Source organism: Peromyscus maniculatus, chromosome 4, assembly GCF_049852395.1.
Source record: "Peromyscus maniculatus bairdii isolate BWxNUB_F1_BW_parent chromosome 4, HU_Pman_BW_mat_3.1, whole genome shotgun sequence".
Lineage (NCBI taxonomy): Eukaryota > Metazoa > Chordata > Mammalia > Rodentia > Cricetidae > Peromyscus > Peromyscus maniculatus.
In genome coordinates, this window is record NC_134855.1 from 137,917,548 (window position 1) to 137,939,448 (window position 21,901).

At 49.6% G+C, this 21,901-nt stretch overlaps 1 long non-coding RNA gene and 3 other non-coding genes across 6 annotated transcripts; all 4 read right to left on the reverse strand.

Moving 5' to 3' along the window:
• Window positions 1-299: 299 nt before the first annotated feature.
• On the reverse strand, window positions 300-7,089 carry LOC121828918 (uncharacterized). 3 transcript variants are annotated; one of them, XR_006071620.2, is made up of 6 exons: window positions 6,935-7,089; window positions 6,403-6,589; window positions 5,602-5,760; window positions 4,222-4,330; window positions 1,794-1,860; window positions 300-595 (listed from the first exon to the last, which is right to left on the reverse strand). It is a non-coding gene; the product is annotated as an uncharacterized LOC121828918 (long non-coding RNA). The 3 variants fall into 3 exon arrangements; XR_013050923.1 differs by having other exon boundaries at window positions 4,222-4,390; XR_013050924.1 differs by having other exon boundaries at window positions 5,546-5,760.
• LOC121829211 (small nucleolar RNA SNORA71) lies at window positions 1,045-1,176 on the reverse strand. The gene has a single exon (XR_006071995.1). It is a non-coding gene; the product is annotated as a small nucleolar RNA SNORA71 (small nucleolar RNA).
• LOC121829214 (small nucleolar RNA SNORA71) lies at window positions 3,058-3,188 on the reverse strand. The gene has a single exon (XR_006071997.1). It is a non-coding gene; the product is annotated as a small nucleolar RNA SNORA71 (small nucleolar RNA).
• Window positions 4,819-4,950, reverse strand: LOC121829215 (small nucleolar RNA SNORA71). Its single transcript, XR_006071998.2, has one exon. It is a non-coding gene; the product is annotated as a small nucleolar RNA SNORA71 (small nucleolar RNA).
• Window positions 7,090-21,901: the final 14,812 nt, after the last annotated feature.

A 21,901-nucleotide genomic window follows, 5' to 3' on the forward strand; every position in this document is an offset into this window, starting at 1 on the left:
GACACCCTAGCCTTCTTTACTGACACAGGACCAACCTCATGCCATAAAGCACCCTGACACAGGCGCCTTCCCAAAGCCCTGACCTTGACTGTTCAGCAACCTCTCAACTCTCCCAAGTCCTAAATGTACAAAGGCTACCAGCCCTACCTGTCCACTTCCAACACCCCGAAGCCAAGCCTCATGGGGGCATCAAGAACCGGAAAGGGACAAGGAGTGACAGGAGCTGCCCTTCAGGCCTCCTTTTCCACCCCTAGCCCTGTGAGCTCAGGGGTTGACACGGATTTAAAAGGCAGGCTGAATTCATCTATCAGGTTTTTATTTATTGCACAGTTGGGGAGGTAGCAGCAAAGTTGGCAACAAGTTTAACGTAAAAGCTCTCGTCACAGTCCTTCCAGGCACTGGCAGATGGACATGGGGACAGGACACAGTCCTCTGAGGTGCTGCTGTTAAGACCTTGTATGCTGGAGTCTCCCATGCCTGAGCCAATTACTAAACATAACAAAAAGATGTTTCATGATGCTCCAAATGGGCAGTCTCTAGTTTCACTTCAAGTGGTAGTCTTGCTGTCTACTCCCTGGCCCTCTGGTGTCCACACCTAGAGAATTAAAAAACAAAACAAAACAAAACAAAGTGAACAATGCTTTGGATCGCTACCTACATAACCACTGAGCCTCTCACTGTTAGCTAATTGGAGGCTGAAAGCAGGTCAGAGTGAGACAGGTTCAGAAGGGACCCGAGTCCCTGCACCCAAGTTTACCCATTTCCTGACAGTGAACAGTGCAGCCAGCCCTCTACCACACAGGCTTCTGGAGGCCTCTCTTCCACAGCCATGGAAGGCAGGAAACACTGTTCCACAAGGGGATGTGACTGCGGCTCATGGGATACTTGCAAAACTGAGCCAGAATAAAACCCTTCAAGGTAGAGAGTCCTGCTTTCTACCTCTCTCTTCCATAAGCCTCTGGACACTGCCCAGCGCTGGTAGAGAGCACTCAGTGAGCCTGGTGCCAGCAGCCAGGGGACCAAGAAGCTGCGAGAAGGAAGATTTGTTCGAAAGCACCAGGGTTTGGCAAGGACAGGTGTGGATCCTCCAAACACGGGGAAAGGCTTTCGGCATCCTCTCCCTGCAGTATCAATGACCAGGGCACAGGCAGCCCACGATCACTTTCGAATACAGGGGTAAAAGGGAAGCCACGCTGGGCAGCTTAGGAAAGGGCCACACTGGGATAAGTGGCCAGGAAACAGGGATCATATTTACAGCCCCTAACTGAAGTAGCTTCCCAATTCCCCAAGCTTCTCAAATGCAGCACTGCTAGGAACCCCTGGAGAGCCTGCTAAATACCGCTGACTCCAGGCATGACCTCTTACATGTCCAAGGTGAAGGGCAGTGCTTGCTTCAGAAAGCGCAATTTGAGAACCATTATTTCGATGGTCTCCTACTGGATAAACTGAGGGAAAGGACAAACCTGGGGGCACCTCTGAAGACTCACTAGGTCTGGAAGTCTAGCACGGCACTGCTTCCTAACAAGTACCCCACCACAGTTCAGAGAAAGTTGTCTGTACCCCCCAATGAACTGAGGGGCACACGACTTCCCAGGGGCTCCTATGTCTCCAGAGTGGCCAAGTACCCACTTTACACTATAAAGATGTACAGGAAAAGTGAGGTGACAGGGGGAGGCATGTCCCTGCTGGCCTGGGCGGGGAGGCAGCAATAGGGAGCAGCCTCTGCTTTTCCTCATGGCTGAGGCAGTTCCTGGACGACTGTTGTTCTCTAGTGAAGCATGTGGGATTCATACCTGGCAAGGATCCTGTTCCAGCTGCTTCTGGAACCACTGACAGACACAGCAGGGATCAGCTGACAATCTACAGAGACAAACCACAATCGGCACCTCAGAGTCAACCAAGATGTTCTACAGGAACCAAGATAAAACTAGTAGGTGGGGGGGGGGGGGTGAGCAAGGGGGGGGGACGTGGCGCGCACGCTACAAAGTGGCTGCAACAACTTCTCCCTGGAGCCTTTCTCCTTGCTGGGTACTCAACTCAAGGCCTCACACTCAACACACCAGTGCTTTACCTGAGACACATCCCCAGCCTCCTACTTTCAAACTTTACCTGCTGACTGTACCCATCCTCCACAGGTGAAGGCTGAGTCTTGGCTCAGGGCTATGGGTTTATTTCTTCCCCTATATTGAATACATTGTAATTAATGATTAAAAAAAATTGGTTTTCCCGCTTCTAATTTTGGTAAGAAGCAGTTTGGATGTGTGTGTGTGTGTGTGTGTGTGTGTGAGTTTGAATGAGAACGACCCCATAGTTAATAAATATTCCTAGTTGGTAGAACTCTTTAGGAAAGATAAGGAGGTGTGGTGGCGAGCGAGGCTTTGAGGTTTCAAAAGCCCTTGCCATTCCCAGTCAGCTCTCTGCCTGGTGGTTGTGTCTCGAGATTCTAAATGTGTCTCAAGCAGCTCTTAGCTACTGCTCCGGCATGGCCATGCCTGTCTGCCTGCCTTCATGCTGGTCACCGACTCACCTTCTCAAACTCCAATTCCCCAATAAATTCTTCATGGGCACTAGGCACATACATGGTATAAATGCGTGTGCATTCACACACACATAAATAAAAATGTAAATTATATTTTGGTCTGCAAACCACGCATTTTAAAGAAAGTTCCAAAGGGCCAGACAATTGGCAGAAGAAAAAAATGGCTAAGAACTGTGGCTCGCAAGTGATGCCAATACATACCGCAGGCCACACAAACGCAAGGGAGCGAGCGGCACTCTGTACCAGGAAGTTCCTCTTCTCTCAACACACACCTAAGGACTCCTATTACATGTCCTACCCCACGCCTGCCAAACACATAGCTCTGCTCACTCAACCTGTGTCCCCCCATTATCTCCCCTCTGCCCGTGTGAGGACTTTAGGAACCTGTCTAGGCACAATGCCTTCAGACGTGGCTCTTTGGAAATCTGTACTGGCCTATTACCTCACCAGTTTCTAGAAACAGGACAACAAGCTTCACAGACCCAGCACTGACTTCCAGAAAGTAATACACTGCAGAGTGTAGGAAAGCTCCAGGCCTTTGAGGGGTCAGGATAGACTCCCCAAACCCAGGAACACATCTTTCAGCATCCTGTCCCTGCACTACCAATGACCAGAGCACAGGCAGCTGAGATCACTTTCGGATGCAGGGGCAGAAAAAGACAAAAGGAGACCTAGGAAAGACACGAGACTTATGCCAGGGCCAGGTGCAAGCCACAGTGAACACATGGGTCCTGTGCTAACATCAACCACACAGACCCACATCCATCTGCCCAGGAGAACAAGGGATACTCAACGGACACAACTACCAGAACCTGCTGGGGCTGAAGTCAGTCCTATGAACTCATGTCCATAAAAATCTTGGGGTGGCTTTGGTTTTCCAAGCCAGCAAATGCAGGTTCAAAAGAGGTGAGATGGCCTCTGGTGGGGCCTGGGGACTAGCTAGGGATCAGCTGGTCACCGGCTGGGGGCTCAAGGCAGACAGTATGTCTAGGCTGAGCCCCTGCTTTCTGCCAGTGAGGTTGGACTACTAGTCACACTGGACAGCCAGTGCTTATGTGACCAGGAACAGAAAAATCACAGCCACCGAGATACAGCTTCCCGGGATGAAGCAAGGCCCACATGTGGACCGGGGAGAAATGGGTTCTGCTCTCTGATGCTGAGGGATGGTGCCTCAGGAAGCCAGCCAGGGGCTCCACACTACCCTTAGCCCTTCCTTTCCCTCATTGGCCAGCTAAGTATCCGCCGCCACCCCCCCACCACCACCCCCCCACCCCCGCACCGCTGACAAGTCACTGCTACCCAGTGCAATGACAAAGAGAAGGTCAGAGGGGAACGGTGGACTACACAGGCAGCGTCTTCAATGCCCTTCTCTTCCCTTACAACTCACTGACAATGGAGAGGCTCTAAGCTCTCTTAGCAGGGCTCTGGAGGTGCCAGGTATGATCCAGGTTTTGGAAGGATCCACATCACCCTCACCTCCCCTACACAGCCACCAAAGCAACAGAGATAACTACTCAACTCCAGGAGCTCCATCCAGGCTGAATGAAGCTCCAGGCTGGACAGAGGCAGCTTTGGATTCTCTCAAGCCCCGACACCCTGAGCAGGCCTTTCTGAACACAGTGCTGAGTACCTGCCCGACCTGCTACAACCACCTGAGCAGCCACAACGGACTCACGTCTTACCTGGGGGAGAGACTGGAGCTCTTTGGAGACAAGCCTGACGAGGCTCTGCTGTGTGGGCTGCTCAAGAGCACACCGGGGCCACGGCACTCTGGCGGCACTGGGCACGGGCCTGGCAGGAAGGGCAGCACAGACACGTCATCATTCAGTGTTGTCCACTTCTCGTTCTTGCCTGTTCCCACGGGGCGGAGAGGAAAACCCTTCCTGAGTGGCTACCCAAGGCAGCGATCTAAAGTAGGCCACAAGGGAAGGATTCCTCAAGGAGGGAGAAGAGCAGATCTGCCTCCTCCTGAAGCTGTCTGTGCAGGCTGCTTACTCAGTTTAAGGGCAACAGTGCCTCACAGCGAGTACCTGCCCTTAGTCTTTCATGTGTTCCAGTCAGAACCCCGACTCTCGACCGACAGAACACAGCAGCATGCATGCTAGGGCTCAAGCAAGGTAACACTTCCTACCAGGTCTCAAGTGTCCTGGGAGGTGACAATGGGTGTGGAGGCTGAGAAAGCTTCTGAAGGAAGAGAGCACAGTCTGAGCTCCATGCCCTGCCGAGGCAGAAGTGCCAGGACGCTAGGCAGCACGGGGCACCTAACAGGCAGGACGTGGTGTGGGAAAGCACCAGGGTTTGGCAAGGACAGGTGTGGATCCTCCAAACACGGGGAAAGGCTTTCGGCATCCTCTCCCTGCAGTATCAATGACCAGGGCACAGGCAGCCCACGATCACTTTCGAATACAGGGGCACAGAGAGCAGTGGGCATGTTGAGAGGGAAGGCCATGGCCACCAAGCTGGGAAATGGCTACACTGGAAAAGGACAGACAGACAGGCAGCAGCCAGATTTGTAACAGAGGAAAGAAGTGGCTTATGACTGAGCAGTATGGCTCCTTAAGCAGAGCTCAGAAGGACCTGCAGCAGCTCCAGCACTTCCTATCTTTTTTTTTTTTTTTTTGGAGACAGGGTTTCTGTGTAGCTTTAGAGCCTGTCTTGGAACTTGCTCTGTGGACCAGGCTGGCCTCGAACTCACGGAGATCCACCTGCCTCTGACTCCTGAATGCTGGGATTAAAGGCCTGCGCCACCACTGCCACTTCCTATGGCTTCTTATATAAACACAGTCTGCCCAGCCAGGGGAGCTGAAGGTAAGAGAACTCTCGTGTCAGAGACAGGGACCGGCAGCCCCCATTTTCAGATGAGGAAACCAAGGCAGAGAGCAGTGACTGAGATATGGGTAGTGGATGACCCCCCAAATCCTTCCTGCTGACAACCCACCAAGTGAAGTGTGGACAGGGGGACTGAGGACACAGATCCTAAGTGGGTCCGGCAAGAAGCAGGCTTACTTCCAAGGCCCCAAGGAGGGGAAATGTGGACGTGATGAACTCAGCCTCTCTCTCACCTTCACACACTGCCAAATGCAACTGGGGAAACCGCAAATATCCTTGTGGGACGGAGCTCCAGATGCCAGGGGCCAATCCTCACTCAGGAGCACCACGGCCCATCAGCCTGGCAGGACGGAGACCCCTCTTCCGGACGCTGTGCAGCCAAGCTGTTACTTCTGCAAACAACAAGCCCCGTCACCTGGGAAACAGAGACTTCCAGACACAGAAGCTGCCAGCCAGCAAACCACGTGGCATGGACTCTCCTCTCCACTTCCTTTGAAAGGTAGAAGAGACTCCCACTATGCAATATGGACCTGAACTGTCCCCCAGAGTCTTGCCATTAAGTCTGTGGCTTAATAACTGAATAAAAAACTTAAAGCAAAGGAAAGGACATGACTGCCCCTAGATATGGTGGAGGAGAGTGTATTATAGCTGTGTGGGAGGGGGAGGAGAGGGGAACCAGGTCAGCAGCTAGGAGGCCAAAGCTCCAAAAAGGGCAGGTAACCAAAATGTCTGGATAACACAGGGAAGAGCCTCTGGGGGAAGGGCAGTCCAGCCCCTGGACCCGAGAGTTCAGGGTAGAGGTAGGGTATGCCAGCCACACCCTGTAACAAGGACTGAGGAATGCTGGGAAAAAACCTGGAGGCCAGGTCGGCTTTTAAATCGGCACCACAGCTGTTTGTCCCAGGTTTGAAACTTAACATCAACCATCTGGTCTTTGGCCTTTCTGGCCCCCGCCAGGCTTCTCTATGCACAGTGGTTTTGCCAGGCCTTTCCCAAGAGCCATCTGAACTCCACACCACCCTGCTGGTGCCCACCTGAAGGCAATTGAGAGGCATCTGTGCTTCACGTTGCTCCAGAGCAGCAGCATTTACCCAGGCATCCTCTCCCTGGGCAGGGGACGCCCACCATGGAGCTGAAGAGAATAGGGGCCCCCAGCTGCTGCAGAAGGTGTAATCTGTCGATCCAAGGTGCTTCCATCGGTCTCCAGGAGGGCTGCACCGCCTACAGGCCGGGCAGGAAAGCACAAGGCAAGGGTTGTAGGGCAAGGCAGGGCACGGGGATCCAGACACCGCGTCCTGGGTCCTGGGAGGGTCCTCAACTAAAACCCTGGTCCACAAGGTTCGCCCTGGAAGGGTTCTAAAAGCATGGGACACAGGTCGTAAACAACGACTGACTTTGTAGGCGACAGACATGGCTCTGGTGTTTCAGACACCACAACTCAAAGGTGGAGGGCTGGAACACGAGGGCTCGGCGCCCTCCTCCTCCAGATCCTGGTCCACTGTCCACTGACTGCTCGCCGGCCTCAGTTTCCCCGGTGGAGGGAACGGCGCACCCCGTTGCACTTACCTGAGCGCCCTGCACTGGGCAGGGAAGCAGACAGACCGAGAGCATGCAAGATGCCTGAAGATTTCGATGGATGGCACTAGCCGGACAAGAACCACACACACGCGACAGGAACTTCCCCTCTTCACGATGGACGCCGGCGGAAGTGCAGATACTGAAGTGTGCTGCAGCCTAGAGCGGCAATTCCGACCGTCGGGAACTCCAGCGCCCCTTGGAGGAGAGGAGGCCAACAAACTGCTTGGACGCAATTTGTAATAGTGGCGGGGGTTTAGAAGGAAACCTTCCCTTATTTCCTTTGTTGTTGTTGTTGTTCTGAAGCAGATCTAACCTATTCACTACTGATTCAATAGCACCTGGATCAGTGGTGCCACAAAGGAACAAATGATGAGTTACAGTCACATTTCTTCAAAACCACCACTTGGAGATGACAGTGATGGTTTGAGGCTGGAATATGAAGGTGAGAAGATGAGGAGCCCAGAGAAGTGGACAAAGAACGAATGCTTTACTAAAGGTCTTTCTAAAAATCTCAAGGTTTGGCAGATGGAGCGATTCCCTTAGCCAGAAGAGACCTGATCCGTGCGGCGGAGATGACAAGACAGATGTCTGGGAAGGGGCTCACATCTCCAAGTCCTCACACTCGCAAACTCTGCCTGGATCCTGGGTCAAATGTGGCTCTTGGCCTTAGAGCAGCCCTGCCCTTGAGTCTGAAGAAGGAACTCCACTGGAAGATTCCAGAGGCTCACTAGGTCATGAGAAAAGGAACATCCAGACTTGTCCTGTGCAACCTTGAGGGAAATGGGGGTCCTAGAGGGTGGATGGATACCATATTCCACACTTAGGAGATACTCACAGGGTTCTGGGATTGAACATTGTGGGACTCTGTGATGGGAAGGAACTGTGGGATGTTGTTGCTGGGATACACTGAGGGATGCACTCTTACAGACACACCTCACTGTCCCCCCCTCCCCTCCCAAAATGCTGTGTTAAGGAATGAGCCACCATGCCCAGCCCTAAATTTACATTTTTTGAGAATGACTCTTAAAAAACAAAAGATAGTCTGGACTGGAGATATGGCTCAGTGCGCTAAAAGCGCTTGCAGAGGATCTGGGTTCAGTTCACAGTCTTCACATGAGGTACCCCTGTGGGTATCTCTAACGACAGTTCCAGGGGATCTGATGCCCTCTTCTGGCCACTGTGAACACTGCGTGTATGTGGTACACGTGGTACTACATTCAGGCAAAACACTCATGCACGTAAAATTGTTTAATCGTTTTTTAAAGGCAAAAAAAATAGATTTAATTCTCATGATGTATCATAGGAACTCAATACTGTAACCAAAATATCATGCTAGCATTGTAATGGTTAATATGGCCAACTTGACAGGATCCAGAATCACCTAGAAGACAAACCCCTAGGCACACCTGTAAGGGACAAAGGTTAGGTTAGCCACTGGGCGTGTCTGTAAAAGAATTATCTAGATTGCATTAAATGAGATGAGAAAAGCCACCTTTACAGGACAGTGAATGGTGTGGGCAGCACCGTTCCGTGGTCTGGGGTCCGGAACTGGACAATCAGAAGAGAGCAAACTGAGCAGCAGCAATCCTCTGTATCCTAGCTCTGAGGTCAGTGTGACCAGCCACCTCAAGCTCCTGCCACTACAACCTCCCTCCCATGATGGGCTGTACACTCAGCCTGTGAGCCCGAGTAACCAACCCCCTCCCCATTTCACCGGCTTCTGTCAGGGTATTTTATAGAGCAACGAGAAAAGCAGCCATACAGCATGGCATCATATCGTTTTGTTTTGTTCCTTTTTGCATCCTGAAACTAGACCAGTACTAAAAGCTACATCCCCGCTAGGTGACTGCTTTATCGCTAAGCTCCGCCCCCACCCTCTTTTTTAACTTTTAGTTTTGAGACAGCTCTCACTAAATTAACCAGGCTGCCCTTCAGCTCACTCTGTAACACAGAGAAGTTCAACCAGGAAGGTTGTGAATTTGCAATCCTCCTGCCTCAGCCTCCTGATTAGCTGGGATTATAGGCCTGCGTCATCAGGTCCACCTGTTTTTTAACTTTTACATTTGCTTATTCATTTAGTGGGCAGGAGTATGTGCATGGGTGTGAGTGTATGCATGTGTGTGCGTGTGCAGCTGTGTATGTGTGAGTGTGCTGTGTGTGTGCACATTTGCACCTATGTGTGCACCTGTAGGAGAGTCAGTGGACAATTCGTGGGAATTGGTTTTCTCCTTCAGCTGCTTGGCTTCCAAGGACCTCAGGTTGTCAGGCTTGGCAGCAAGTGCCTTTGCCAGCTGATTTATCTCACCTGCTCCTTTTATTTACGTGTGTGTGTGTGTGTGTGTGTGTGTGTGTGTGTGGCAGAAGTGTGCAGGTAAATGCAGATGCCAGAAGAGGGTGTTGGATCCCCCAGAGTTGGAGTTAGGGGCACAAGACACGGATGCTGGGAACAAACAGGGGTCCATTGCAAGAGCCGCACCGCTTACAACCACTAAGCATTTCTCTGGGCCTTACTGCACCTTTTTTTTTTAATTAATGATATTTACATTTTTATTTTCTTTTATCTATACAAAGTCTTTGGAATGGTGGTGTGTTATGTTTACATCATATTACAGCTCTAGCTACATTCCTAGGGCTGAGTAAACCACACTTGGCTGGTGACCACCACACTTAACAGCTCAAATCTGAGGCTTTGATCAGCTCTTTGGAACCAGAAGGAAGAGGGGGCAGCAGGAAGCTGAGAGCCCATCCCTCCCACAGCCCCAACCCTTGCATGGTATCTACCGGAAGCTCCTGCCCTGAGTTCCTGTCCTGACTTCTCTCACTGAAGCTCTGCCCTGAAACTGAAGCCAAATCAACACTTTCCTCTGCCATTTGATTTTGATCAGGTCATTTTATCACAACAACAGAAACTCGAGCAGACACCAAATGCCACAGTTCCAGGTAAGCTGAGCACCTGTCTATTGAAATCAGGATATACACACAAGGAAAAGCATCTCTTAAAGCCATACCCAGAGCTGGGCAAGCAGATGTCTGTGAGTTCAAGGCTAGCCTGGTCTACAGAGTGAGGTCCAGGACAGCCAGAGCTACAGCCCAACAGGCCCAGCAGTTCACTGCCCAAACACACACAAACACACACACACAAAACACACACACACACACAAACACACACACACAAACACACACACACACACACTCTCTCTGACTTTGGCCCACTGCATATGGACAAGAGTTTCACCTTTGCCTCTGTTGTCCAAGATTGGTCTGACTCAGTGCTGGGTTCTTTCAGCCCAACAAGCCAGGTGAGCAAGGCTTATGGTGAAGGTCTTGTCTGAGTGTTGTAGTTAGAGTTTTCCTGCCTTGCCCACAGTCAGGACAAATCTCTCTCACCCGCCAGTCCCACAGCGGCTCAGACCCAACCAAGTAAACACAGAGACTTATATTGCTTACAAACTGTATGGCTGTGGCAGGCTTCTTGCTAACTGTTCTTATATCTTAAATTAACCCATTTCTATAAATCTATACCTTGCCACGTGGCTCGTGGCTTACCAGCATCTTCACATGCTGCTTGTCATGGCGGCGGCTGGCAGTGTCTCCTTCCGCCTTCTTGTTCTTTCTTTTCTCCTCTCTGTTAGTCCCGCCTATACTTCCTGTCTAGCCACTGGCCAATCAGTGTTTTATTTATTGACCAATCAGAGCAATTTGACATATAGACCATCCCACAGCAGAGTGTTGTTACACTTTGGCTCTGTTTCATCTCCATTATCACCGAGAGAAAGTTTCCCTCACATTTGGCATCACCTATAACACCTGGGAGGACATCTGGGCTAGTTCACGCTCCATCCTCAGTGTCCACAGGAAGTGAGGCACTGAGGAAGAATGACCCTTGTGGCCCAGCTTTTCTAGTGAGAGGGTGTTAACAATGCAGAAGGAGCAGGAGAAGGGAAAGGGGAGTTGCACTTTTCAGGATGTTACAGTAGGGCACAGGCCAGTCAATAGAGATGTCCCCTCCACCTTACACTGCCCTCCACCAGGCTGTTGCTGGGTGTTCTAGGAATGTGTGAGTGGACAGAAGTCTCCTAGTAGAGAAGTGGGTTTGGATACAGGAGAAGACCACCCTCAGGAGACAGCAGCCCCTGGTGCTTGTAGCTGGAGTTTTCTCCAGTTCTGCTTGGGCCCGCAGCCACTCAGACCCAATTAAACACACAGAGACTTATATTACTTATAAACTGTATGGCCATGGCAGGCTTCTTGCTATCTAGTTTTTATATCTTAAATTAACCCATTTCTATAAATCTATACCTTGCCACATGGCTCATGGCTCACCAGTATCTTTACATCTTGCTTCTCATGGCAGCAGCTGGCAGCGGCTCCTAACTTAGCCTTCTACCTCCCAGAATTCTCCTCTCTCCTTATCCCACCTATACTATACTTCTTGCCTGGCTACTGGCCAATCAGCATTTTATTTATCAATCAATCAGAGCAACACATTCACAGCATACAGAAAAACATCCCCAGCAGGTACTCTCCCCCAGCATCCGCCTGGTGCTCCCCCAACATCCGCCTGATGCTCCCCCAGCATCCACTTGGTGCTCTCCCCCAGCAGCCCCCCGGTGCTCTCCCCCAGAAGCCCCTGGTGCTCTCCCCCAGCAGCCCCTGGTGCTCCCCCCAGCATCCGCCTGATGCTCCCCCAGCAGCCCCAGTGCTCTCCCCCAGCAGCCCCAGTGCTCTCTCCCAGCAGCCCCTGGTGCTCTCCCAGCAGCCCCTGGTGCTCTCCCCCAGCAGCCCCTGGTGCTCCCCCCAGCATCCGCCTGATGCTCCCCCAGCAGCCCCAGTGCTCTCTCCCAGCAGCCCCTGGTGCTCCCCCCAGCAGCCCCTGGTGCTCTCCCCCAGCAGCCCCAGTGCTCTCCCCCAGCAGCCCCCTGGTGCTGTTCCCAGCAGCCCCCTGGTGCTCTCCCGCAGCATCCCCTGGTGCTCTCCCAGCAGCCCCTGGTGCTGTTCCCAGCAGCCCCTGGTGCTCTCCCCTACCTGGTTAGGAAGGGAAAGTTCTTATCTATGAATGGCTATGGAAAACATGCTTAGGCTAAGCATTAAAGTAACTGAAAAGGAACTCTGCTTCCGATTTCTAGTGATTGAAGATTTATTTTATATTTTGTGGTAAAAATCAAATTGAAGGCCTTGTGCATACTAAGAAGGCATGCCGCCTCTGAGGTACCTCCCCAGCCCTTACAAGACAGCATCTTGTCCTGTAGCCCAAGCTGGACATAAACTCTCAGCATCCAGAGAACAAGGACTGTAGGTTTGTGCCACTGTCTCAGTTAAGGTTTCCATTGCTGTAAGGAGACACCATGACCAAGGCAACTCTCATAACAGAAAACACTTCATTGGGGCTGGCTCACAATTCAGAGGTTTAGTCCATTATCTTCATGGCAGATGGCGTGCAGGCAGACATGGTGCTGGAGAAGGAGCTGAGTGTTCTACATCTTGATCCACAGACAACAGGAAGTAAACTGAATTCCACATGTGTAGCTTGAGCATAGGAGACCTCAAAGCCCACCCCCATAGTGACACATTTCCTCCAACAAAGCCACACCTACTCACCACACCTCCTAATAGTGCCACTCCCTTTGGGAGCCGTTTTTTTTTTTTTTTTGTTAAACCACCACAGCCACCATACCCAGCTTTTTAAAATATTTACTTAGACAGGTCTCACTATGTAGCCTTTGCATGTTTGGAAGCCTGGAACTCACTAGATACTCCAAGCTAACCTCAAAAGATCCACCTGCCTCTGCCTCCTAAGTCCTGGAATTAAAGGTCTGGGTTGTGATGCCCCTAGGCACACCCAGGATTTGTAAAAAAAAATAAAAATAAAAAATAAAAATAAAAATAAAAATAAAAAAAAAATGTTTTTAAAGAATGACTCAAAAGAGTTATAGAACATGCCCAGCACTTTCTAGATGCAAAAAAGAGATATGTCCACTTAGCAAGTGTAAAGAGAGAAACAAATATGATTCTATATCAGAATTCTTTCTTTCAACACACAGGTTTTACCAATAGAGTCTGGCTAGAGCTAGGAAAAAAATTCCACCCTCAGAGAGTTTGTGACCTCACAGTGGCTGTGGATCCCTGAGGTCTGAGGTTCTTACCTGGAGGAGAAGGAGTCGAGGCTGCCCACGCAGAGTGTTCCAAGGAGGTGAGGCCTAGGGTCAAGGCAGGAAGTCAGCACCAAGTTCACTGAGGCCTGCAAGCGCTCCAGGCCCTATCCATGAACACAATGGCTGTCCTGCTGGGTGCTATGTTGTACCTGTCCATTTTCCTCCTCTGCCTCTTCCTGCTCATTTGTTACTGCGTCTATCTGCGAGAATAAGCTCAGGCTCCTGAGGTCGGGGGCTGAAGCCTGGTGGGAGCCTGGGCAGCCCGGCACCCAGGGCCATTCAGATGTTCCTAAACTGCTCCAGGGACTCCTAGCATGTATAGTCATGCAGACTGTGCACAGGGCACACGATCAGCACCATAGTCTGTGACTGGGAAGCAGAAGTGCTGGGAATGCTTGACTGAGCGGATGCCACAGAAATGTATGACTCAGGGGACACACTTTCCCAGGACGCCCCCTCTGGTGCAGCAGAGTGACCGTGTGTCACATCGTCCAGTGCTTAAACAGCAGGTCCTTCTAATAAAGACTCCTGAGAATATCTCCGAATAGTGTGTTTGCGGGATTGACGCCCCCACCCCGCCCCCACCCCTGCTTCATGAAGCAAAGCAGAATATTAAGCCTGCGATAGTGAGATTGTGCAGGGCTGTTGGAGATGGAGGAGAATGTGCAAGCAGTGGGCGGGCTTCCTGAGAAATGCAGTCCTTCACTTCTTGGGTTCTGAGCTCAATGTTTGGCTACCTTCTGAGCCAAAGTGTATTTGGTGCTTCTCTTATTGCGGCAACAAGATACTCGGCACCAGCTCCTTAGGGAGGGGAAGGTTTCCTTTGGCTCACAGTTTTAAGTTACAGTCCATTGCGGTGGCAGGAACGGGAGGCAGCTGGTTGCACGGCATCTGAAAGCAGGAAGTAGAGAAAGACAATGCTGGTGCTCCCCCCTCCTCTTAATTCATCCTCCGCCCCAGGAATGATGCCACCCACATTCAGAGTGAGATTTTCTCCCTAGTTCACCCACTCTAGAGCTCCATTCCCTAGGGGATTCTAAATCCTGTCAAGCTGACAAACAAAACTAGCCCTTGTTGTGCTCGAGTCACAAGACACCCCCCCCTGCCCCCAGCAAGACCGCCGAAGAGCCGATATCTGATGCAAAACACACAGGGGTTTATTGATAACAAGCAAGCCTGGGCTTGGTCGTGTTTAGCATCTGACACAGCAGGTGGAGGAGGATGGCCCTGAGCTCTCAGGGTGAGGGGTTTTTAAAGGGAAAAACTGCAAGCAGGGTGGTACAAGCCTTGGCATCATATGATTGGGTGAGGGTATGTAATCTTTGAATTTACTGGTTTCGGGGGTTACAGTTATCATTTTTGGGCAGGCCTGGACAAGTCCCAGGCTCTGTCCTTGAGCTGCCATGGAGTCTGGCTGGCCTCTCATGTTCACATTGACCCATGCCCAAAGCTCTAAGTTGGTGAGGGGTTCCAGACAATAAACAATTGACTGAACCTTGAACAGTTAGAGTACGTGCAGAAAGGGAGCTACTGCAAGGACTATGTCTTTTGTTCATGACTCTCCCAGAAACTGCTTGCTCAAGTCTCAGGAAACTGAAACTGAGGCCTGATCTCTGAGAGGAGATTGTGCAGCCTGTAATGGCGTCTTCTCGGTCCTTTCACCCTCACACAAAGGATCCTCACTTCCACACTTTCCATAGCTGCAGAAGAAGGCGTCCTCCTCCGATGCCCAACATCTAACTTGTCTCCATGTTTGAGAATGTGCTTGTCACCAATGGGGCCCCAGGGTTTGCCTGTACCTGGAATGTTCAGCCAGATCCCAGATTCTTTCTGGCCAACCATAGGCTTTGTGGGAGGGGTACCCGCAACAGAGATGAAGGCAGGAGGACAGGGACCAGGAAGACTGCAGATGAGCTGGCCAAGGTTAGTTCTCTGTCACCACTGATAAAGATGCCATTATTTCCATCTCCTTGATTTTCAAGTCTACTCCTCACCAGCGGGAGCATCAGAAGACACCAGGTGTGGTAGCATACATCTTTAATCCCAGCACCAAAGAGATGCAGAGGCAGGCAGACCTCTTTGAGTTCAGGGCCAGCTTGTTCTACATATCAAGTTCCAGGCTAGCCAGGACTATACAGTGAGAGTCTGTCTCAAAAAGAAAAGACACTTTTCCCAGCCCTTCAAAGGCACTGGAGCATGGCTGTCTTGGTCTGAAGTTTGCCAGTGTTTTTAAAAGATATTTATGTCTACAGACAAATGTGAATTGGCCTATAACTTTAATTTATGCTCTTCTCTAACTGTCATACGATGAGTCTGTGAGGGAAGCCTCTTCCCTCTTCGTGGTCATCTGGGAGACTGTGTACCAGTGAAGTTACTATTTTTGCTTTGTTTGAAAAGCTTTACGGAACTCACTGTGAGGGTTGATCATTGTCAGCCTGTCTGGATTTGGGATCACATGGTGGACACACCTCTGAGCATGTCTGTGAGGATCTTTCCAGTGTTTCTGTTGTTGTTTTTTCGAGACAGGGTTTCAGTCCTGGCTGTCCTGGAACTTGCTTTGTAGACCAGACTGGCCTCAAACTCACAGAGATCTGCCTCTCTCGACCCCCTGAGTGCTTGGATTAAAGGTGTGCACCCCTGCCCAGCTCCAGTAGGGTTTAACTGGGAGGGAAGACCTACCTGGAAGGCAGGTAGCACCATCTTGAGGACTGGGGGCCCAGACTGAATACAGAAGAAAAAAAAAAAAAGGAGAAAGTGAGTTGAGCACCAGCATTCATGTCTCTGTGCTTCCAGAATGCAGATGCTACATGACCAACTGCCTCACACTCCTTCCACCGTGACTTCCACACCACAGCGTGGTGTCTGCTCAAACCATAGGCCAAAATGAGATTTCTTGAAGTTTCTTTTGCCATGTATTTTTTTTGTCTCAGCAACAGTAAAAGTAATGAATATACTTACCTGTTAAACACTAGGGTCATCTGAGGGATGGTGGCACACGCCTTTAATCCCAGCACTCGGGAGGCAGAAGCAGGTGGAGCTCTGTGAGTTCCAGGCTAACCAGGAGCTGCTTCACAGAGAAACCTTGTTATCAAAAAAAGAGAAAGAAAGAAAGAAAGAAAGAAAGAAAGGAAGGAAGGAAGGAAGGAAGGAAGGAAGGAAGGAAGGAAGGAAGGAAGAAAGAGAGGGAGGGAGGAAGGAAGGAAAAGAAAAGAAAGAAAAGAAAAACAAAACAACAAAAACCCCACTATGTGTTGGTATTGTGTTCCCCAAAATATTGTGCACCCTAATAAACTTATCTGGGGTCAGAGACAGAACAGCCACTAGATACAAAGGCTAGAAAATGGTGGCACACACACTTTTAATCCTAGCACTCCAGAGGTAGAAATTCCTCTTGATCTCTGTGAGTTCAAGGCCACATTGGAAACAGTCAGGCATGGTGACACACACCTTTAATCCCAGGAAGTGAGTCTTTAATCCCAGGGACTGGTGGTAGAAAGCAGAAAGGTTTATAAGGCGTGAGGACCAGAAACTAAAAGCATTTGGCTGGTTAAGCTTTTAGGTTTTGAGCAGCACAGTTCAGCTGAGAGCCACTGGGATGAGGACACAGAGGCTTCCAGTCTGAGGAAACAAGACCAGCTGAGAAGTTGGCCAGGTGAGGTTAACTGTGGCTTGTTCTATTTCTCTGATCTTCCAGTGTACACCCCAATACTTGGCCTCAGATTTGATTTTATTAATAAGAACTTCTAAGATTCCTGCTACACCACTAGGGTCGGATTTTTGCCTTGTTTTGTTAGATGCTGAAGAACAGAGGGTCCTGAGCATGCTAGACTGAGCTATATTCCGCCCCGCTCCCTATAGCCCAGGCTGGCCTCACCCTTTCAGTCCTTGAGCCTCAGGCTTACCAGTGCTGGGTTCATAGGTATGCCCCCTGACACCCTGGGAGATGTTAACTACTGGAAGAAATGTTAACAATATGTATGTCTGTGTGTGTGAGAGTGTCTGTGTGTGTTTGTGTGAGAGAGAGTGTGTGTTTATGTTTGTGTGAGTGTGTGTGTGTATGTGAGAGTGTGTGTGATTGTGTGAGAGTTTGTGTGTGTGTGTGTATGTGAGAGAGAGAGAGAGAGAGAGAGAGAGAGAGAGAGAGAAACTGTGTGTGTGTGTGTGTGTGTGTGTGTGTGTGTGTGTGTGTGTGTGTGTGTGTGTGTTTTGGTGCCTGCAGAGGTCAGCAGAGTGTGTTGGGGCCCCTGGAAGCTGGAGGTGCAGATGATTTATGAGCTATTTGAAGTGGGTTCTGGGAGCTGCATTTCCATCCTTCAGAAGGGCAGAAAGCTCTCTGCATTGATGATCCGTCTCTCCAGCTCTGGTCTCTGGTTTTTACTCTCAGCTCTGACTGTCCCTTTTCTCAGTCCTCAAACTGCTTGGCTGCTTTGGTCCAAATAAGATTTTTCTTCTTTATTCATTTTTACGATTTCATTTTCTGTTGTTAATCTATTTACTTTATGATTTTTTAGTTAAATTTTTTAAAGATCTATTTTTTTTTTGTATGAGTAGTTTGCCTGTTGTTATGTGTATCATGTGTGTGCCTGGTACCCATGGAAGTCAGAAGTGGGCATCAGGTCCCTTGGAACTGGATGTATGGATGGGTATGAACCACCATGTGAGTGCTGGGAAACAAACCTGGATCCTCTTTTAAAAGCAATGCATGCTCTTAACTGCTGAGCCAAGCTCCCAGCCCCCAATTACTTACTTGTTTAGCTCTTACAGGAAATGGAATGTAGGCTCCCATGCATGTAGTCCAGTGCTCTACACACCTAGGTATGTTGTCCCCTGGTGTTTTTGGTTTTGTTCTTGACAGGGTTTCGAGCAGCCCAGAGTGACCTCAAATTTCCTAGGTAGCCTCAGATGGCCTTGAACAGGTCCTTCTGCTCCTGCCTCCTGAGTGCTGGGACTGCAGGCAGGCATCACCACTCCCAGCTTGTTAGTTTTATTTATGTATCAGATTTTTAATCCTTTCATTCATTTTTCTTTTATTCATTTTTTTCAGGCCATAGGAGCAAGAGTAGCTTGAAGCACAAGAAATTTCTATCCTATTTCAGGAGGAGCTGATTCCCTTCTACAGTGAACTCCAATGAGCACTGCTCGCTCTATCTCTTCTATCAGGGTTTTGGACCAGACCACAAGATGGAATAATTCTGCTACATCTGGTTCCTCACTCCCCACACCCCAGCACGTGGGTCCCTCATTCCTTTCAGGCTTTAGCTTCAGAGCCTTCCTCTTCCTTCCTGGCCCTGACAAATCCCCTTTTGCCCCTTGCTACATCACATTCCACAAAACTCTCCAGCTCCTATCACCCCCAAGAACCATCTTTCTTTGGCAACCTGGGCAATTCCCATGTATGCCCAACATCACACTCAGCCCTCCACCAGTTAATTACAATTTTCCTGGTTAGTAAGGCAGGATCTTGCTCTGTGGCCTTCAGTCATCCCTTACAGCTAACCATATTCTGGGGACAAAGAATATTGACTCACAGAGTCTGGATTTAGCCAAGAAATGAACTCAGAAAGACCAAGCAAGGGGATGTAAAGATGGCCCAAGGGTGAAATACATGTACTGCTCTTCCAGAGGACCTGAGTTCATGTGCACATACCCACTCACACACAGACACATACATGTATTTACAAATACTAAAAATAACTTTAGCAGGGCAGTGGTGACACACACCTTCAATCCCAGCACTCAGGAGGCAGAGACAGGCGGATCTCTGTGAGTTCAGGGCCAGCCTGGTCTACAGAGTGAGTTCCAGGACAGCCAGAGCTGTTACACAGAAAAACCCTGTCTCAAAAAACCAAAAAGAAAAAAACTTTCAAAAATATATACATTAATTTTAGAAAAGAAAAGAAAGGCCACACAAGGAAACCACAGTCCATAATACCCTGATGTCTGAACATGTGGGCAGAAAGGAAGCCATATACATGAAGAGCACCTGGTCCCCAGGAATGGTCAAGGGCCCTTGAACCCAGAGCATACTTTCCATGTGCCTCTGGCTGCAACAACCAGATCAAGGCACAGGTAGGTGGCTGGGGAATCACTTTCAAATGCAAGGGCAGAGAGATATATCTCATATGGTACAAAGGGCAGAGAGGTCCTCTAGGATCTTCCTTATATGAACACTGATCCCATCTGTGAGGTCCCCATCCTGGGACCTGTCATCCCTTGGATTGCTTTCTGGGTCTGATTTGACTGTGCTATCCACTATTGGGAAGGGCCGTCTGCTGTGGGTCCTGAACATCTGTGCACATTACTACTGGGTAGAAACCAATGCAAGGCCCTGATTGCTGGCTATCTGGGCAGTTTCTTAAGGGTTTGCAGCCTGTGACCTTGTGAGATAAGGAAAACACCCCTCATAAACTAAAAGCAGTTTAGTTCTGCTCTCTAAAATGGTGAATTCCCAGCAAACACCAGGTGTAGATTCACAGCAGGTGTACTGTGCCACCCTACCCCTGATTCCAAGGCACTAGGAACCAACCAAACATGAAGCTCTGTCTACTGCTTACCCCCATTTCCATCTCTCTCTGTCTCTGTCTCTCTGCCTCTGTCTCTCTCTCTGTGTATGCATGTGTATGGTATGCATGCATATTTTTTTGCATGTGTGCGCACAAATGTAGAGGCCTAAGGTTGATGCTGGGAGTCCTCCTCAACTGTTCTTCCACTTTCTTCACTGAGGCAGGGTCTCTCAGTAAAAACCAGAGTTCATGGATACAGCTAGCCTAGCTAGCCTGCTTGCTCTGGAGTCCCCTGTCTCTACCTTCTGCCAGCATCCGTAAAACAGTAGGCTAACTCTCAGCTTGCAAGTGTGGTTGACACTTAGAGCATGCACAGTTCTTGAAATATGAACTCTATGACATGGAGTACATCCATCAAACAGTCCCGGCTTTTATTATCTTACCAGCAAACAGAATGATGCTAATGTTTGCCTTATAGAATTGGGCTCTGAGTCCATTTAAGGGGGCATAACAAAATACAATAAACTGGATGGCTTATAAACAATAGAAATCTATCTCCTGTAGTTCTGGAGCCTGGATGTTATGCTTTGGAGTGGAAATGACCCAAAGGCCATGTGCTAATGACTTGGTAGGTAGAGCCTGTGGAAGGAGGAGAGGTGACTTGAGGCACACTGGTTGGTGGGGGTGGGGGGTGGGGGGGTGGGGAGGAGTGGGGGGGTGGGAGGAGTGGGGGGGTGGGGGGAGTGGGGGGGTGGGGGGTGGGGGGTGGTATTAGACTCTCAGCCCTTTCTCTTTTGCTCTCTGGCCACCCCAAGCAGCTTTGTATTCGTTGTGTACTCCTTGTCATGACCACTTAACAATCTGCCTCACTGCAGGCCCAGAAACCACAAGGCCAAATGACCAAAAGCTAAAACAAATCTCTCCTCTTTTAAGTTGATTTCCTCAGTATTTTGTTGTAGACATGACTTTTCTGCCCCACAAGTCACTCCCCAAATAGCCACACAGAGACTTAATATCAATTATAAATGCTTGGCCAATAGCTCACGCTTTTTTTTTTTAGCTTGATTTTATAACTTAAATTAATCCATTTCTATTAATCTATGTGCTGCATCTCCTTTGACTCTGCCCTTCTCCTACCTTTCTTTCTGACCCCCTCAAATCCTGCCTAGCCATCAGCCAGTCAGTCCTTTATTAACCAATGAGAGGAATACATATTTACAGTGTACAAAGATTGTTCCACAGCATTTTGTCACAGTGACACACTGGGAGTCTGAGGTCAAAGCCCCTGTAGATTCAGTATCTGGCGAGCCCCCCACTCCCACCCCACCCCTGTATGGCTGCCTTTCTATTGTCTCCAAATGGCAGAAGGGAGAAGCAAGCTCCAGAGGACTCTTAGAAGGGCCTCCACCCTCATGACCTGATCACCCCCGGAAGATCCTGCAAGCCCATGGTAGGAGGTAGGATTACAAAATGGACTTAGGGGAGGAAGTCCATTTAGTCCGTAATACTGGCATAACAATTAAATGGGTCAAAACACCTGAACCATTTTATGTGCCCCAAAGTACCGGCTGTTAGTTGCATTCCTTTGTTGCATTGAGAGCAGGCATTGCAGTCGTATCACACTGGGAAAACATGGCTGGACTGGGCCAGATGGCTCAACCAGTAAGGTCACTTGTCACCACGAATGGCAACCTGAGGTCAAATCCTAGGCCACATGGTAGAAGAAGAGAACCAACTCTTGGAAGTTGTCCTCTGATATCTAAATGTGCACCATGGCACATGTGTGCTCACCACACACACACACACACATACAAATCAACTTTTTTTTTTTAAGCACTAGAAACGACCAGGTATGATGGCACACGCCTTTAATCCCAGCACTCGGGAGGCAGGGGCAGTCAGATCTCTGTGAGTTCCAGGGCAGCCAAGGGAAAGTATAGACCCTGTATGGAGCAAACCAAACCAAACCAAAAAAAGAAACATTGTTGACCTATTTTCAAGAACTTTGTCTCCACTTTACTTCACTTTTTAACATACTTCTGAATATGATACAGTGAACATTTCATGATTCATCCTTGTTTTCCACCAGGCTTTAGATTAAATGTCTTTTCTTCAGAGAAAGCCCCGGATAAACAGGTCACCACTGTCACAACCTGCCTATTGCTATGCCTATTTCCTTTGTAGCACTTCTAATTTTGGGGTGGGGGGGGGATGGTGATATTTAGAGACAGGGTTCCTCTGTGTAACAGCCCTGGCTGTCCTGGAACTCTCTTTGTAGAACAGGCTGGCCTCAAACTCAC